A 19001-nucleotide genomic window follows, 5' to 3' on the forward strand; every position below is an offset into this window, starting at 1 on the left:
TGTGTAGGTAGAAATATAAAGAAGGCAGAGTTTCTTATTCTGTTTTGATTTTGGGCAACAGGTACATGACAGAATTCAGAAAGGTTTCTGATGGGGAGATGGTTCAGATATGGACATGTTAAATACAGAGTGCCTGTGGCTAAGTGGGTATACCAGCTGAAATTTGGGGGATGAGAAATAAGTTAGAAATTGGCTAATAATGGTATCTGGGGTCATGGTGAAATGTGAGATGACCCCAGAGATAGGATAGTAGGGAGAAGAAAAGGAAGTCAAGTAGAAGCACTGAAGTTCATGATTACTTAAGAAATGAGCAAAAGATATTCCTACAAATGAAAATGAAAGTGGGAGCTCATGTGGTAGAGGGAAACCAGTGTTAAGAAAAGAAATAAAATGACTATTTTATAAATGCTCTACTTGAGGATGTGTTGGTAGTACCATATTTTTTGTCATGTATAATGTGCACCCACATTTTTGACCCAAACTTTCAGGAAAAAAATTTTTGTTTTAATTCAATTATTTATTTAGTTATATGTAGATACTTGGTTTTTATATTACAAAGGGATTTTAGCATTTATTTTGAACATATTATGGTACAAGAAATTTTATGTAACAGATAATTACAAAACATAAGAACAGATACAAGGTATTTCAGGTACTACCCATGTATAATGTGCACCCTTATTTTTCCCTCAAGAATTTGGGCAAAAACATGTGCATTATACACAGCAACATGGTTTCTTAGAGACCTATTTTCTCTGTTTTCAAACTGGAACAATATTTCCAAGTTTTTGTTGTTGCTTCAGCTCCATCCCCATCTTTCTTCACCATCTTTTACTACCTTTGACTTTCAGAAATTTTTTATTTCACAAGTCTCTAATTTCCTACCCAGTCAAATGTGCTCTATGTCAACACTCTAAATGTAAATACTAGTTTAAATGGATGTTTTAAAAAGATACGAATATTGAATAGATACTTATATTACAAATTAGCTACAGAACAAGAACATCCAAAACCCTCACGAAAGACCCTGTCCTCCCTTTTTTTCACTATCACAGAAATCCACGCCAGGGTGAAACTGTTATGTATGTAATCAAGCCAAAAGAGCAAGTCACAAAAGCCAAGGCAGAAAGAACAACCTGTTCCCATGTCACTTATCTCTTCCATTCTTCTATTCTGCTAAAGCCACATGGATTTCAAGTAACTGTATCAAAAAGGTCACTGGAAGAATGATTTTCTTTTTATGCTGAGGTCTCTGAATTATTCATTTATACCATCTAAGGTATGTGGATCACATAACAGATCACCTACCTACCTGTTCGACATGAAATCGAGTGCACTTGACATTCATCTTTAGGAACTGGCTTCAGATAATAAAAACTATAATGTTGCAGCCATTCAGAATACAAGAGACACAAAGTGTAGTTTATACTTATATTACCATTTATTCATTACATAAAAATTTGGTTGTATTGTATGGTTTTGGTTGCTCGTATTCCCATAAAATTTGTACACTTTTACAAAGTACAGGCTAACTACTTTCCATACACCATCTCATTTAATGCTTAGAACAGCCTTATGAGATAAACATTGTTATCAATATTTTTGATGGGAAGGAAAGGAGACGTTTAAGTAATTAAAGACATTGCCTAACACAATAAATAAGGGAATCGGAATGTGAACCCATGTTTTCTGACCTCAAATCCACGGTGTGGAAATCTTTTGCCAAGACGGACTTGCAGTAAGTATGGTTTGAGCCTCTGGCCTTCGCTTTCAACATACAACAATAATTGATAGAATATTAAATAAGATAATGTAACAGTGATATCAACAACAAAGTAAATGCTTCTGAGGACCACTGATAGAATAGAAACAGAAATTGAGCTGCAGTATGCTGCTGGTTTCAAATGATTTCCTAAATCCGTGAGATAACTGGGGTGCCACACTTGCCCACAGGGAGCGCAAATCAGTGCCAGGTTTACTGACTGAAATCTGAGATAACAGAAAGTTGAATAACTGACTATTCCCCTGGCGGCACGGCTTACATAGAGCTGTTTATGTAGAGAGGCCGGAAACATCAGCCATAATCTGGCAGCCAGAAGGTGGGACAAACTGCTTTTGACTTGGTGTCTGTGTTTGTCTCCATGATCAGAGATTTCGAGCTTGGGGCAGAGAGCATAAAGGGCCAGCTCTGTGGCCCTTGCACTGGGTTTAGGTTAGCAAAGAGAGAGAGATTTTTAGAAAATCCTTCTTACTCAAGTTGGGCCTGAAAACCAAAAGTCCAGGACATGTAAAGTCATACAAAAAAAAAATCACCACAAATTTTTAAAAAACAATGACATCATTCAAGATGACATAAAAATAATACATCAATTTCAGAATTTCAAAAGTAAGCATGTTAGATTCCCTAAAGAGACAAAGTAAAAAATAACATTAATATAATTTATAAGAAAATAAGTAGAGATGAAGCAATAAAAGTGGCTGTGAGAAAAGAATCCATTAGAATCCCCAGGAAAACATATATAGTCGAAAAAAATTCTGGAATGGACATAGTCAAAACACAAATTAGTAAATTGAGTATAATTCGGAGTGATTCACCAAAAAATGCAGCACAGCAAAATGTATAAATTTGTGTGAAAGAGAATTTAAGGAATATGTATGATATATTATGAGCATCCACATGCATTTCTTATAAGGTTGTAGAAAATAAAAGCTTAGAGCTAATAGTAAAGGAAGAACTTTTAAAAAGAAAATCCTTAAGCTTTTCATAATTTACGAAAGACGTTATTCTTAACATTAAAGTGCCTACAAAGATGAGCAACCACTATGCCCTTTTCGTTGTAAGAAGAGTAATGAAAAGCATACTGCCACTCTCCAGACACCCTTTAGAGGACTCATAATTTGTCAGAGACAATAGAATCTAATGCTATAGATTCAGCCCCACATTTTAATAAAATATATCATCTTAAAAAACAAATGGATCAATGGAATTGAAATGAGAATACAGTCAATATGACATTTTTCCTCAATAAAGAAGGCATAATTTCACTGCGACACATATCTACTACTACAGGGTTACAAAAAAGTACCGAAATTTAGTGACCATGAGAATTAAGGAAGTCAAAGAGTGTCATAACCCTAGCACATGTCCAGGCCACTCTGTCACCCTCTTTGTGAGCTTAAAAATGCAAACACACTCACACAGACACTAAACTGGTTTAATATTGCAACCTATGGAAATGACAATGACTCATCAATGTGTTTTATATATAGCTCTGGGGAACAACCCTAGAATTAATTTGTGAACATATTTCCATTGTTTCCTATTAATCTAATAAATAATTTAAACTTCTGTGCAAAACTAGCCTTATATAACATATATACCTTCTTAAACCCATGGCTATAAAATGATGCTAAGGTGGATTTAAGTTTTCAAAAGCTGCCTTCACCTCGACAACCAATCAATAAGTAAATATTAACAGAAAAGACTGAACACAGTAGTTTAAGATTAAATGTTAGGAAAACTAAGTGGTAAATCTTTTTAATTTTGTTTATCTGCTTCCATTACAGCAAACCCCATTTCTTTTGCAGCCCCTGACTATAGCAAAGTGACTTCCTGAGTTGTGGTTAGCTATAACGGAGGGAAATAATGAAATTGCCTTTAATTTCTGGTCTTTGGATTGGTTTAGAGAGAATCAGTAAGGGGTAAACATTTTCGTTTGTTTCTTTTCTTCTTCTTCTTTTTTTTAAGTCTTGATACCAAAGAGAGAAATTTTCAAAAGCTGATTTCTTGGCAAAGCCTTTCATAAACCCTCAGCCACACCTTAACTTGACTTAATGAAACATATTAAAAGAAAAACCCAAACAAGTGACATCTCCTTTCTTCACTAGTCATATTAAGATTGTACCAAAGACCTTATTAAAATCACTTTGGTGATTTTGATGAGAACATAATTTCAAAAACCTCAAAAGGTTCATACAAATGAAAACTAACATTTTCTCTCTCAAAAAAACATTTCACTTTCCTGTAGCACTGACAAACAGCTAGGAAATGTGATCGTGGGCACAAAAAGAATGAACGTAACAGGTGACGAACATGAACTCATCCAGAAAAGGACTTGTCAGTCAGGTTTTGCAATTACTGAAAGAAGCTTGTATCAAATCATAGGAATAGCTCAAAAATAATTAAATTTCTTATACAGGGTTCTTGTATTAAAGTCAAGACTGTTACCTAGTTTTGCAATAGTTGATAGTTTTCCATAAATCTTTGAAAAAGAAAAGCTAAGTAATGCATCAAAATCACCTCATAAGCAAAAACACATCTATTCTTTCTTTAAACGCTTTTCTCCTTTATTGTGAAGTTTTATATAACTTCACAATGACTTCAACATATTTTTCCACTTATTAATTTACTTTAGTAAACAGAAACTATAAATCTCAAAATATGAGGAGCTCGCTTTTGTCAGTTTTCTTTTTAAAGTGATTATTCAAAATTTATATTAGAGCTGCTCTTTAGAAAGTTTAAATAAATGCGAAACCCCATAATAATGCTGATCTCTGCATTATAGCAAATCCAGCAGTGTGGAAGACACATTTTTCACCTCATTCATTGGGCAACAGCTAATGCAGTCACCTTGTTAAGAAAACTGCTTTTTAAATAAAGTCAATGACAACAGTATTATTTTGTCACCTATTGAAACTGTAATACTAAATTCTCAGGTTTCACCGAAGAATCTCTTCTACAACATTTCTAGAAACACTTCCTGAAGGTTTTGATTTTTTTTTAACACACAGCACGTTTATGGTTATATGAGAAATTAAACACAATTTACACTCTGGGGTAGCATTTCTCTCAGGAAAGTAATCTTACTAACTTCTAGGTATTTGCACTGCAGTATCTGCCTTGAAATTACTCCGTCATTTTTCAAGGTAACTAAAATTAAGAAAATAAATTGTGTGCAAAGTTTCAACAGTGAAATGTGTGCAAACAGGACAAAAAGAAACAAAAGAAGTTTGCATGCTCCTTCTCAAAAGAAGCATAAATGATCCTGTGCTGGGAACAACACACAGAGACTTTAAGAGGGCAACTGTTGAAATCAAAACATACTTACTTTTTAATAGGTATAGATGCCCTTTTTTTTTCCATTTTAAGTTAAAAATAAGAGGACACCCTACTGAGTCTCCCTGGCAGTCAGATAACACACAGGCCCTGACCCTTTAACTCACAGGAATTCTCACACAAAGCCCTTTTCATACAGACTGTGCTATATATATATATTCCTGAGATAAGGCAGCAAACACGAAGCCGTGAGAAGTGACACAAAGTTGGACTAAATGAAATGTTTACATATATTCTGTCACACCGTTCATTGTTCCCTTATTATCTATTCCACACACGATTTGCCTAAAACAATATTTATTCAGGTTAAAGAGAAGCATGGCCTAAGCAAAAGGACAATTTTAATAAATATTGTATTTCTCTGCTAGCATTGCCAAGTTTAATGTGAAATCAAGCAGAAACAAAAGCAAACCGCCTTGTTAGAACTTACAAGAAAGGCTCTTGCTATAATTTCCTTCAGAGCACAAGAGATTTCTCTACTTGTTTCACAACATAGAGAGTATATTTTAAAGAATATCTTAAATCTGCACTCACCATGCGAAAGCCACGGTTGCGTAGCGTAAAAGTGTGCTATTTTCTGCCCCTGTTCCATTTCAGTTTTGCCTATAGTTGTCCAACACCCAATAGCCCAGAGCTGCCACCCAGAGGCCCCTTCCACGAGCTGGCTTATTTGCCTGTCAATCTGAGTCCCGGCTTCTGTATTATGCGGCTGTGCACTTTGCTGAAGTTTTAATATAATTTCCACACGCTCCCCACAGCCTGAAGTAGGTAATTTGTTCTTTCAGTTCAATAAATACTCAAATCATTTTTCGCTTAACTCTCTGGGATCAGGCTTTAAGTTGTTCACCTTCACGTTAAGGACTTCTTGGTGAGAAGTGGGTGGAGAGAAGAAAGCTCACTACAAGGGAATTCGGAGTGTAATCAGAACGAGAAACTTCCTCTCTTTTTTCCTGCCTTGCTAGGCTGAGCAGCCAGTGCCTCTTTCACAGAAGTTAGGAATGTAAAGGGTGGACGCAGAGAGGCCCCGCCAGACAAGCCTTTCTCAATCAATTAGCTTGCAGCCATTACTTGTGACCTGAGGTCACACAGCGTAAGTGTGTGGGGTGTGCCTTCAGGGGTCCCAAGGCTACTTATTGCAGCTTAGATAACCAAAACCAAGCAGGCGCTAAAAATCAAGAAATATTTTTAATAGAAAATATGACACAGATGTGAAATAGAGCAAAGACAAAAATTCCAAGTTTCTTTTCGCAGGAGCAGCTCTGTAATTCAGTGAAAGATATTTTTGTTTCTACCAGGAAGTCTAAAACAATATGTTTTTTTTCCATGTTGGATCAAACAGGATTTAGAAGGAAGAGGTGAAGCATTTCTTTGATATTATATTTTTGGCTGAGAAAATGAAATGACAGAATAACTAGTATATCGTGTAGATATAGATGTCTTTTAGTCACTTGGGTTCTTAGGTTTTGTTTTAGTGGTTTAAAAAATACTGACTTTTTATACTGTAAAGTTAAACTGTTATAAATAAAGTTCTCTATGCTTAAGGAAATCAAACTCATACCACTTTAAGGTACAGGAATAGTTGTTCTAAATTCTTTCAAAATTAAATGCTATCTAACTAAGGTCATGATTTCTCTTATAGCTACTTTAACTAGAATTTCTTTTTGTTCTTTACTTTTGGTAAATGCTTGTTCTCTTAAAATATATAAAAAATAAGAGTTCAAAATAATAGAAAATACATGTGACACTAAGGAGAAATGCAATTGTTTGAAACTACAGGTTTGTTTCAACTTCATACATTAAGTTTGCATATCTCTCAAAAACACTTTAAAAAATAATAGCCACCATCATTATCAGTAAGTTAGTGACACGGACTTACCAGGGAATTTTGTTATCAAATCAAATTATTCCTTTGAATACTACAACCCAATTCAGGAGCACGTGCTTTATAGTGATATTAGTCACCATGAATAGCATTCTTCAGCGATAGATTTGCCACACCCACATTTTCTCACCCTAATTTACTTGATGATGCCACAGCATTATCTGGTGCAGCCCTGTACAGGAGCAGCAAGCAGTATTTCATATGGGGCAGAAACTAGGGTTTTCCACTTTTTCCAAAATGCAATAGGAATCACTGACATATTTAGAAAAGGTGGTTGATATAGCCTCCAAATAAGTTTAAAAAATGAGTCAATTGATAACAATAACTTGTCAGCTTTTAGTGATTCAGTCATGCCTATTGTATATATCAAGAACATAAAACACACATTATGCAAAAGCACTTTGGTTTTTCTAGTCAATAAATATGTAGAAAACCAAGAATTCTAATTACTCCTTGAAAGATACCTAGTGTTTTGAAATTCTGTGATTCGATGCCAGCATGTCATTCTACACTCTATTTTCATTCTTGTATGAAAACCAAGCTCTTTTTTTTTCTCATTTGAAACTAACAACTAACTTCTAGGAGTCAACAGGGCCACCGGCTTTCTATTAGAAGTCTACACGCAAACACCTCGAGGGGCTAGTCCCTCCTGCAACAGCACTTCTGCACCCACAAAACAAAAGGCATTCTGATAAATGCAGAAAGGTCACTAATAACCCACATAAAACATTCACCAGGATTTGAAAGAGCTTTGGTGATTTCATAGTCTATAATGTATTTTTTATGGCCTGTTGACTAAAACCAACAGACATTTCTGAATTACACACAGGTTATGAAAATAATCCCCTTTGCAAAAGACTGGTATCTCACATTGGAAAGATCGCCAACTTTTTACTACTGAAATTAGTTTGCCAGTTTTACCCTACTCAGTTTCCATCTCCATTGTATGAAAGAAAAGTCTACTTTTCTGCAATGGAGGTTAAGTGAAATGCTGTAGGTCATTTTTGTTAAATTCATATAATTTGAAAAAAATCTCAATAGCTCTGATCATTTTACTACCAAAACCCTATAATGTTGATTTCGAAATTTTAAGTTAGAATACATAACAAATATGCAAATAATTTAAAATTATGTTGCGATTAATTAAAAAGCCATTCAAAATTATAGGATACAATTATGTCTACATGAAGTTGTAAAGACATAATTTCTAGGCATTAGATAATAACAAATCTTGGCCACTTACTATGTGGTGCTGGCATTTCTCACACTAATGCTGTCTTACAATCATGCATCCTACTCTACTCATCTGTATTGCTTTAGGGTAGTCATTTTTAAATTAATTAATTAATTTATTTATTTATTTTTATTGTTGTTCAAGTACTGTTGTCTCCATTTTCTCCTCACCATTCTCCCCTACCCCAGCCATCCCCACCTCCCACCCTCAATCCTACCCCCTTTGCCTTTGTCTATGTGTCATTTTTAGATGGAAGAAGAAATAAATTATAATGACAGGCTTAAAAATATTACTATCCAACTTCAACTTTTATAAGACATCTGATTAGCAGTCTTCCATCCTAAGTTGGTCTTAGCTACCTTTGAGTTAAAACACCTACAGAGAAAAAAATATAATAATAATCCTAAAAGCTAACCTTAATAGAAGCAATCTCTGTACCATTCTTCTAAGGCTAATGTTGAATTAAGCAAAAAACAACAGGTGGCCTATGCATGTAGATAGACTAGTTTTATCCATTTGAAAGTTAAGAAAGTATTTCAATATTTCTTGAATGGCTGCCTTCAGGTTCATTGACATTTTCCAACAAAAGCCTGGATTGCCATGATTTCACTGGGTGTCAATAGAAGGTGCTGCTACTTGGAAGACATAGAGTAGTGTCTTCAAAGCACCATCTCTTCCTCTTTGGGTGTTAGTAGCACTGACCTTCCTGAATGTAGGAAGGGAGGGAAGGGAGTAAATTGTGACTCATTACACCCTCCCAAATTTATTTAAAGCATTGTAAGTGAGAGCAGAGGTATGAGGATGGTGGAGAGAGACTCATTATGAATGCAACTTTCATGCTTGTGAAACATCATGCTTTTGGATGTAGGAGACCACCTTACTGATCTCTAACTGGAAGGTCTACACACCAAACTGTCATATAGTTAGAGTGACAGCCAGGAGATTTAACCAGTATAAGTGGGCGTCAACCAGCAAGTGGATAGTGAAAAAACAAAACAAAACAGATGTCATCTGGCTGTAAACATGACATTGGATAAATCTGAGCTAATTCAACATTAAGCAAATAGAAAACAAATGTAAAATTGGAGCTATATTAAAATGATAAAGTGGGAAAAAACACTATCAAATGGCGAGCAATAACTGAGTACATCATCTCTTAAAATAGGTGAAAAACAGGCATTTTAAATAAAATTCATGAAGTCATGACCCTTATAATACATAAAGGAGAAAATGACCTAAAGCTGCTCCAAGAAAATAGAAATAGGAATAGGCACTTAAAAAAAGCATATAAAAAACAAAGTGAAATAAAAATAAGAAATGACAATCTGAAAAATTATATTAGTGATGTGAATGACAAACTTTTTTTAATGTTTATTTTTTAAGATTTTATTTATTTATTTTTAGAGAGGGAAGGGAGGGAGATATAGAGACAAAGAAAGAAACATCAATGTGCAGTTGCTGGGGGCTGTGGCCTGCAACCCAGGAATGTACCCTGACTGGGAATTGAACCTGTGACACTTTGGTTCGCAGCCCGAGCTCAATCCACTGAGCTACGCCAGCCAGGGGGTGAATGACAAACTTAAAAGAAGACAAGTTGGAAGTCTTCTTGGGAGTATAGGTGAGCTCTCTGGGAGAAACCTCTAAATATTTGTTCTATACATTTTTTTAAATCTAATATGTCATGAAACCTTAAAAAAATCGAAAGCATGCTATGAAAAAGAGAAAAGTGTCTATACAAATGTGAAAATTTCAACTCACAATACATTGAAGCCCTTTTATATTACTTTAAAGAAATAAACATCTTAGTGAAAAATGTAAAAAAGAGGAACAGATAATTCAAAGGAAAAACTTAAAAAAGAAAGCTAAAGCAATATTGAGGTTACAGTATAAATTCTTCCTATTATTTGACAATTTGAAAATTAATATTCAAAGTGGGTTATCTTGGACTTATTAATATACAAGCTGGAAGAAGTTTCTAATAAGCAACTAGTTTATCTGTATCAAATTTCATTTTTCTTTGTTTTTATCTATTCAATGATCACTTATTATGTTCTGGGTGTTGTTTGAGATATTGGGGATAAACTGTTTAATAAAACAGACAGAATTTCTGCTGTTATTTTCCTTAAATTTTAGGAGGTGGAGGGAGGCAATAAACACATAAACAAATAAACAGACATGTTAGGTACTATTGCATACTAAAAATAAATATAGTGCACGATAAAGGGATAAAGCATGATTTGGGACGTGATGGATATGACATTTTATAAAGGTGATCAGGGACATGTCTCTTTGGTGCAATCACATTTGAGCAACTGTCTTAGTGCAAGGTAGGAGTCCCACATGATGATATAAGTAAGAAAATACTTTCAGAGTGGCACCTACCAGAGAAAAGGCTCTGACATGGAGCATAATTCTCAGGAATATTGTATCAGAGACAGACTAGATCAAAGATTCTTTTGTAAGAAACTCTAAAACTTTTTTGTAAGAAAGACATCAGTGAGACAGAGCAACATGTTTGTACAAAGTTTTTTTTTAATTGTCATTCGAAACTGAAAATACAAGTATATCAATTCTCATGATATAGTATTATATAGCCATTTAAAATCATTATTTTAGCGACTGATAAGATGTGAGCTTTCGGTAAGTAAATGCAGAAATAAAACAAACTGTGATTAATACATAATTCCAGTTTTATAAAATTGGTGTTGCTGAGTATAGTGAAAGGATCAGGTATCTGAATGCAAATGGCAACTGTCATCTCTGTGGGGTAAAATCATGGATTGCTTCCGCTTTTGAATTTTCTTTGTAAAATATTTACAATTGAACTCTATTCCTTTCACAAAACAAAAACACTCATTAAATAAAAGAAGAGGCAAACACTACTAATTTATATGTATTATAAATTCCAGCATTCTCTTTATCACAGATCTTGAATTTTTCAATTTATTTTGGATTTTTTACTCCCTCAAATCCAGGTGGTCAGTACTTGGAAACATTATGTTATATTTAAAATGTTTCCATTCCCCTCCATTTGACTGATTCTGCCCTGATACTATATCTATAGGGGAAAAATTTTAAATCTGTATAAAATCATGTTTGTGTATGTATAGCCTTTGTTTTCTCCTTTGAGAGCATATGGCAACAGTCATCCCTTTCACTCAGTGACAAGTGCCCTCCCACAGCATCTACTGCTTTGACCCTTAATTAGATCTTCCCAGACCATCAAAAGTAACTCATGTCTGAGACCCTCCCTGTCTGGATGGGTCCCAGAGGATTGGGCAGCAGCAGAAAAGCAAGAAAATGATCTTACTGTAATGTAGAGTATGTGGAGCAAAATGGTGAGGAAGTAGGTTGTTGACTGTGTTTGTTTAAAAAAAAAGAAAGAAAGAAAGAAAGGGAAGGGAGAAATAAAGGGAGGGAGGGAGGGAGGGAGGGAGGGAGGGAAGGAGGGAGGGAGGGAGGGAGGGAGGGAGGGAGGAAAGGAGGAAGGAAGGAAGTGAGAGAAGAAAAAGAAAGGGGAGAGAAAAGGAGGGAAATAAGGAGGAAGGAAAGAAGGAAGGAAGGAAGGAAGGAAGGAAGGAAGGAAGGAAGGAAGGGAGGAAGGAAAATATAAAAACTCCACACAAATGAGACACTAATGAAAAGTAAAAGCAGAGCAAAGTATTGGAATATAAAAACAAAATCTCATGCTGAGGAGCAAGAGTTTGGGTTAGCCAAAAGCATTCAGTTTGACAACTTTTGTTATTTCACTAAATATATAAAGAATACAGTCTGGATGCTCTCATTTAAAGATCCTATTAAAGCAAAACAAACAAAAAAAACAATAAAATAGGGAAATATAGGAACATGAAATTAGAAATAGAAAAAAAAAGAGAAAGACAGAGAGAGGGAGAGAGAAAGACAGAGAGAATGAGAGAGAATGAGAGATGAACTGGCATAATAAATAAATATATGATTAGAATGGTAGACAGCATGGCTTCTGATGAGGTAATATGAAATGTATATGAATAAATGGTTCCAACATGTGTTGCTATATTTGATTTAAGTAGAAGCTTTAGAAGAGAATGCAGAAACTAGCCTCATTACAATGGAATTATAGCAGATGGGGCTGAGAAAGCTGGAGTGCCTAGAAAGTATGTGTTAGATTCAGATCAAAGAATAATAAACTCACAAATTACAGGGGAATGAATCAAAAACACAAATCGGGGCAAGTAGAAAAGGGTAGTGTGTCTTGTGTAGTGCAAGGTAAATGCTGAAGTCTGATTCTCTAGGAAACTATATAGGCACCGGTTTTGAGCTTCTCAGGGCGGGAATCTTCTGCCAGGCCTGGGATAAACTGCAGTTCTTCTGCTGGGACTGTCTTTCAATCAGACATGAGATACTGAGTCGTCAGTCTCCGCATACCCTCATGTACAGTAGATTCCTTCCAGTCAAGGCATTGCTCTGGCTGTTGGCAGCTAATTCTGCCTAGGTTACAGACACAGACTAGGAAGATATTGTGGTAACAAGTTCAATCAAGGAAAATAAATTACAGACATTAGGTAAGTATGCTCTAGTATATTAAGTTTCAATAGAGTAGAGAGTCCAGACAAGAAGAACTGAAATTATGTTTGGCATTTACAAAGAAATATCCCTGAGATAAATCAGGGCTTTTGAGAGTAGGTCTTGAAGAACATTCTATGGCTTGAGGAGTGTGGAAAGACCAGTCGACCAAAAGTTATTTTTCTCTTAAGCCATATTGGATTCTAAAATCTCCTTGGAGAATTTGGTGCTAAAACATCCTACAGTATCAAAAACTAATATGAATGAAAGCAAAATACTATGTCTAGAGATTTTTACAAAAATAAAATGTAGTACACATGAAGATTATGTTCACCCTTGCAACTATTATCAAGCTTCAGTTTAGGATATTTGGAACCATTTAGGGAAAATTCAAGGTCAAAAGGCATTGCCAAGAAAGGCAAGCCTCCCAAGGTCAAGAGCACCAAAATCAAGTTAATACTCTGAAAACACTGGCTTTGAGACCCTTCTTATGTATCACCTAAAACTCTGGTTGCCTGCACTGTCATTAAAATCTAGACTATTGAATTAGATAATTCAAAAGAATTAGCATTCTTTAGGCAAACTTCTACTTTCCTGACCTCTTTTAGTCTATATCCCAATGACCAGACCTAAACCTCCATTTAGAAGAGGGCATGATGGGCTATTAAACACAAAGGTGGATAAATTTTTGTGGTTCCAGTTCTAAAATTTTTAGTAAAGAGCTATTTTTCAGATCCTAACCACTATTTAATTAGATTGGGGAATTGTTGCCATGTTTGTCATTTTGACCCCAAATCTTAGCTAAATTAATGAACTCTGAAGCTTTTTAAGGAAAGGAAACTGATGGTAACTATGGCATGTGCTCAAAAAGCTATGTAAATATCTGAGCTAGAGCACTTTGGGATGTATTACACAGATTACCCATTACAAAGTTTATTCTTTTCTTGCTCCTGTTCCTTTCATAAAATGAAGCTCAAGAAGAAATAGTCAGATGTCACAGGATACTTCTATGTGCAAAGTACTGTGAAGATGTGTGATGAGGTGTTGTCTTTATTTTTTGACATTTGTCAAACCAGAGAAAACCTTACTGTGCTTGAGTTATAATGGAAATCATAGCTAGTGTCTTAGCTGTTCTGGCTAAATGTGTGTAGACTGAATAAATGATATATTACAAATGGATAAAACAGCTAGATATAATCTTTAATGAATGTTTATCTATAGGAACATGAAATGGGGATGATTTTCCTGACAGATAGAAGCCTGGGGTATATTTTAAAAGGATAAAAGTCTGAGCAGGCATAAGCATTGGTAGAAATGTAAAAATAAACACATAAGGAAAGGAAGGATGAGGGGAGTTAACCAGAGATTCCCATTGACCAGTTCCTTCATACCTCACCTCCCACTACACTTTCTGCATCAGCAATTGCCTGCCACTGAGCATTGATCTAGCAGCCACTCTATTTCTCACATCTATGCTTCTTATCAGAGAGTCTCTGGTATTTGGAGAGCTTTGCTTTCACGATCTGCTTTCCTGCTCTTCCTTTTTTTTAAATAACTTGTTTTCTCTCTCTTGTAAGGCCAGCTTAGGTATTATCTCCTCTGTGCCTGCCCAGACCTAATTGGATCCCTCTGCCCAGCATCCAACCTGTGACTGTTTGTATTGCACTTCCCACTTCTACTTAAGGGCAAAAATCCCACCACTCTGCCATATTCATTTCATGCTGATCTCTTCATCCCATTTCTTTATTGTTTTTCCCATCACCTCTGCTCTGACTCAGGTCATTGTCCTCTACTGCTCTTACAAGAGACCCCTGACTGATTTCTCAGCTTCTCTTCATCAATGTAACAATCAAAATGCTGCAGCGTTTCCTTACTAATGGACCACGCCATTTCCTAATTAAAGCCCATCTTCTATCATTTGCAGACAAATAAAATTCTAAATTCCTTCATGCAGCAAAAAAAATGTTCATCATATGACTTCAACCTTTATAGTATCGTGACTCCATACTTTCCTCCCCTTAATTTATGCTCCAGGCATATTAAAAATCTTTCAGTACCAAAGTAATCCATGCCCCTCAACATGTGCATGCCTCCTTTCCATAAAAGGTCATTTCCTATTTATTTATTCATCATAAAACTGCAATCCATCCCCTAAGACCCTGCTCAAGTACTACTTTATAAATCCTCTCAGACTCTGTCAAACACAGATATTCACTATATGTTTGTGAGACCACAGCATTTTGCTCATACTTATAATTTAATACTTATAGTATCATATTTTAGAGGTTGATTTTTATTTCTCTTTTTGGCCTTATGTCTTGCTCTAAACAAATGTTATTTTTGCTCCTTTTCTAGATCAATAGTTGGTGAGGTCATGAAGGGAAATAAAACTGCTTTATTGGTTTCTGTATTTCCAAAGCTAACCACAATGCCTAACACTAAGTAGATAATTAATAGATTATTGGAAAAGGAAAGGAAAAGAAAAGAAAAAAAAGAAAGAGGAGGAAAAGAGAAGGGATAGAAAGGGAGAAATAGATCTAAAATATATTTGACAGGAGACACTATAAAGTAAGGAGAAAAGAGGAATAAAAGAATACACTGTTAAAATTTCACAACTAAGAAAGCTCTAATACTTTTCAAGGTAGGCATATTTTTACGGCTGAGAAAATTATGAGAAATAAAAGTAAATATAAAAGTGAATGTGAATTTTAAGAATGTGAAATAGATATCTTTATACTTCTTTCTCATTTCAAAACTTAAAGCATGAATGAGAAAAAGAAACTCGAATACATACTGTCCTTACTTCCTGTGGCTGCTATAAAAAATTCCTACAAACTTGGTAGCTTAAAATAACAGAAATTTATTTTCTTGCAGTTCTGGAAGCCAGAAGTTTAACAATACCTTCACTGGGCTGAAATCAAGCTTTTGGCAGGGCTGTGCTCTGCATAAAGACTCTGCAAAACAAATGGTCCCTTGACTCTTCCAGCTCCAGTGGTCTCCATATTTCTTGACATTTTCTGGCTTGTAGCCACATCACTCCAGTTGTTGCCTCCATCTTCACGTCCCTGTCTCCTCTGCATGTGTCAGATTTCCCTTTGCCTCTCTAATAAGGACATTTGTGATGGCATTTAGGGTCCACCGCTATGAGCTAGGATAAATCTCCTCTTCTCAAAATCTTTAATTAGACTTGCAAAGACCCTTTTTCCAAATAAGGTAATGTTTACGGATTCTAGGAATGAGAACATGAACATGTTTTGGGGAAGAATTAACATGCTTACCATACTCAAATATTTTCTAAAAGTAGAAGACTTTAATGACTAAACCATAATACATAGAGGCAGAAAGTTGGTATATTAGTGTCATTTGACTTAGCAGAGTAGAAGAAAGACAAACTAAATGTAAATAGGAGATACTGATTAAACATATACAAGCACACCACAAAGTCAAAGCTCAGACATTGGAACATCCATGTATCATCAAAGGTAGTTTGAGGCCAGGAGTTGAAAATAAAGAATATCTTAAAGACTGAAAGAGGAGCAGTTAGAGACACACACATGATCACACATCCTGTATAAAGAAGCCAGGGGACTGACTCTTCTCACCCGTAAAGAAAATGTGGTACCTAGAAATTTTGAACCAGAATGACCCCAGTCTGTAAGACAGAAGGCAGCAAAGGGAAATAGTATGAAAAACTAAAGGTTATGTGAAAGTCTTTGTAAAATGAAAACTATGATACCCCTACCTTCCATAGATACTCTCCAGGAGGTTTATATCCCCAAACAAAAAAGTGAAGATTTCTTCTCTTGAATAAATAACTGCCTCTGACAAAAATAACTCAGATGCAGATGCTAATGTGATCTGTCCACCAAAAAGCCAACTTCCAAGCCAATGGATCGGAAAAGAAACCCACCGCTGACAAGCTCTCCTCCTGCACACGGAAGTCCTAATGAGGTTTTTAGTCCCTCCTTCAAAGATATGACTAGAAAGTCAGGATCTATCACTGAAAATCCATCAGGGAAAAATAAAAAAATCAAATGAGTTAAAAAAAAACTAAGAGAACTAGAGAATATGAGTAAACAGAATAAAATTTCAAATAAGTAATGACAATGTCCCCCAAAATGACAAGAATTATCGCCTGTGTGAAACAAAACAAAATACAGTAAAAAATAATAATACAGAGAAACAAAAACAAGCAGAGAATAAGAAAATTATAAATTTGACATATGAACACCAAAACTAATAATTAGTCAAAGTAATAACAGATAATGAAGGGTAAACTGGAAAAGTCAAACTCATAAATAAAGGAGAGAAAAGACTTTTTAAAAGCAGGTGGTTGATAAAGATAAAAAAATATCCAGCACTCCACATATGGTAATTTTTCAAGAAATGCAGATTGGAAAACAATGTTAGTAAAGAAATTGTTAAGGATATACTACAAGAAAATTTCTCATAAGTGACAATATGAATGAATCTTTAGATTGAAGAGATCTATCAGGTCACAATGAGACATGATAAAGAAAGACCCCATGTTAAGATACACACACATGTGTGTGTCACTGATAAATAAAGAGACGATCTCAAAAGCTTATTAGTGAGAAAAGTAGGTAATGAAAAAAGATCAGGATCAAAATGACATTGGTCTTCTCAATAAGAACATTGGAAATTCGAAGGTAATAGGACAATGCTTTTAAAAATTTGAGTGAAAATTAGTTTAAATTTTTAATTCTGATGCCAAAGATTCAATCAAGTAGGAAGTAGAATAAAAACACTTCTCAAATGTAAGTTTGTAAAATACTTACCATCTATAAAATGTTTTACAAAACATTACCAGAACTCTGGAAAGAAGAGGTTACAAACATCATAAATTGGAAAAAATTTCTAGGATAATGGCAAAAAAGCCTGAATTGCATTTTTTTATAGGAATCTGTAGAGAATAACCAAACAAGATAAACAAGGAAAAGAGAGAGTCCCATGAAGGGATTTCTTCAAGGAAAAAAAATGGAAAAGCAAGTGCTAGATGGTATGACCAACTTGTCCATGTAGGAAGTTGAATAGAGAAGGATTTTATAAACATTTGGAGCTGTGGAGAAGACTTAGTAAAAACAGAAAGGAAGACAAGAGGGAGGAACAGGAGTGAGGGAGTGAGGAAAGGAGATGGGGCTGGCAGGAGTCGGGGAAAAGACCTGGCCGAAAAAGAAAAATAAATGAAGCCCTTAATAATTAAAGGGAAAAAAGTCCTACATAATTAATCATAATCCTATAGTTATATCATATCACCAAGCTCAGCTACACTATTTGTATAGTCTTAATAATTAAAAACACAGATATGGTTTTAGCCCAAAATGTAAGTATAGTTTTAGTGGAAGAATTAAAGTAAATACATTTGGAATTTTAACAAAGTTTAAACCTTCATCTGTAGCAATAAAATCTATGTTCAGGAATCCTGAAATAAAATAAGATCTAAAAGTAAAATTAAAATTAAATAATAAATAAAATAAAGAAAAAGTATAAAAATAAGATCTAAGTTCAGGAATTCTGAGACAGCCATATGCTCATTTTAAAAATACAAAAGTGCCCTGGCTGGCATAGCTCAGTGGATTGAGCACGGGCTGGGAACCAAAGTGTCCCAGGTTCGATTCCCAGGCAGGGTACGTTCCTGGGTTGCAGGCCATAACCCCCAGCAACCGCACATTGATGTCTCTCTCTCTCTCTCTCTCTCTCCCTCTCTTCCCTCCCTAAAAATAAATAAATAAAAAAAAACTTTAAAAAAAGACATAAGTAATCCATCTTTAAAAAAAAATACAAAAGTAAAATAAAAATTAAAGAGTTGAAAGTGGTTGCCCTTGTGCCAAAGGGTTTATTTCTTTAGGTTTTTAACTTTTAAACTTATCTGCATTTTAAATATCTGTGCATATACTTATTTGATAAAAATAAAAAAAATATTTTTAGTAAACATTACACTTATTTAATTTAAGGGCATGCTCAAGTAGCTCGGTTGGTTAGATCATCATGTGCATAGACCAAGTTTGCAGATTCTATCGCTGGTCAGGGCAGGGCACACATAAGAATCAATCGATGAATGCATAAATAAGTGGAACAACAAATCAATATTTCTCTTTCTTTTTTTTCTCCCTCTCTCTTTCTAAATCAACAAGTTAAAACATTTATACTTATTTAACTTAATCCTCTTTCCTTTGTTTAGAATTATAACAAGGCAAGTCAAATTG

At 34.9% G+C, this 19001-nt stretch overlaps 2 long non-coding RNA genes across 4 annotated transcripts in view; one reads left to right on the top strand and one right to left on the bottom strand.

The window, feature by feature from the left end:
• Positions 1 to 6280, bottom strand: part of LOC114491101 — a 345268-nt gene extending 338988 nt beyond the window's left edge. For all 3 annotated transcript variants that reach the window (XR_004901239.1, XR_004901238.1, XR_004901237.1), the window contains exon 1: positions 5651 to 6280. This is a non-coding gene — a long non-coding RNA (uncharacterized LOC114491101). The remainder of the gene's footprint in view (positions 1 to 5650) is intronic.
• On the top strand, positions 1964 to 18919 carry LOC118498782. Its single transcript, XR_004901240.1, has 3 exons — positions 1964 to 1973; positions 4123 to 4126; positions 18829 to 18919. It is a non-coding gene; the product is annotated as an uncharacterized LOC118498782 (long non-coding RNA).
• Positions 18920 to 19001: the final 82 nt, after the last annotated feature.

Source organism: Phyllostomus discolor, chromosome 2, assembly GCF_004126475.2.
Source record: "Phyllostomus discolor isolate MPI-MPIP mPhyDis1 chromosome 2, mPhyDis1.pri.v3, whole genome shotgun sequence".
In the NCBI taxonomy this organism is placed as follows: domain Eukaryota; kingdom Metazoa; phylum Chordata; class Mammalia; order Chiroptera; family Phyllostomidae; genus Phyllostomus; species Phyllostomus discolor.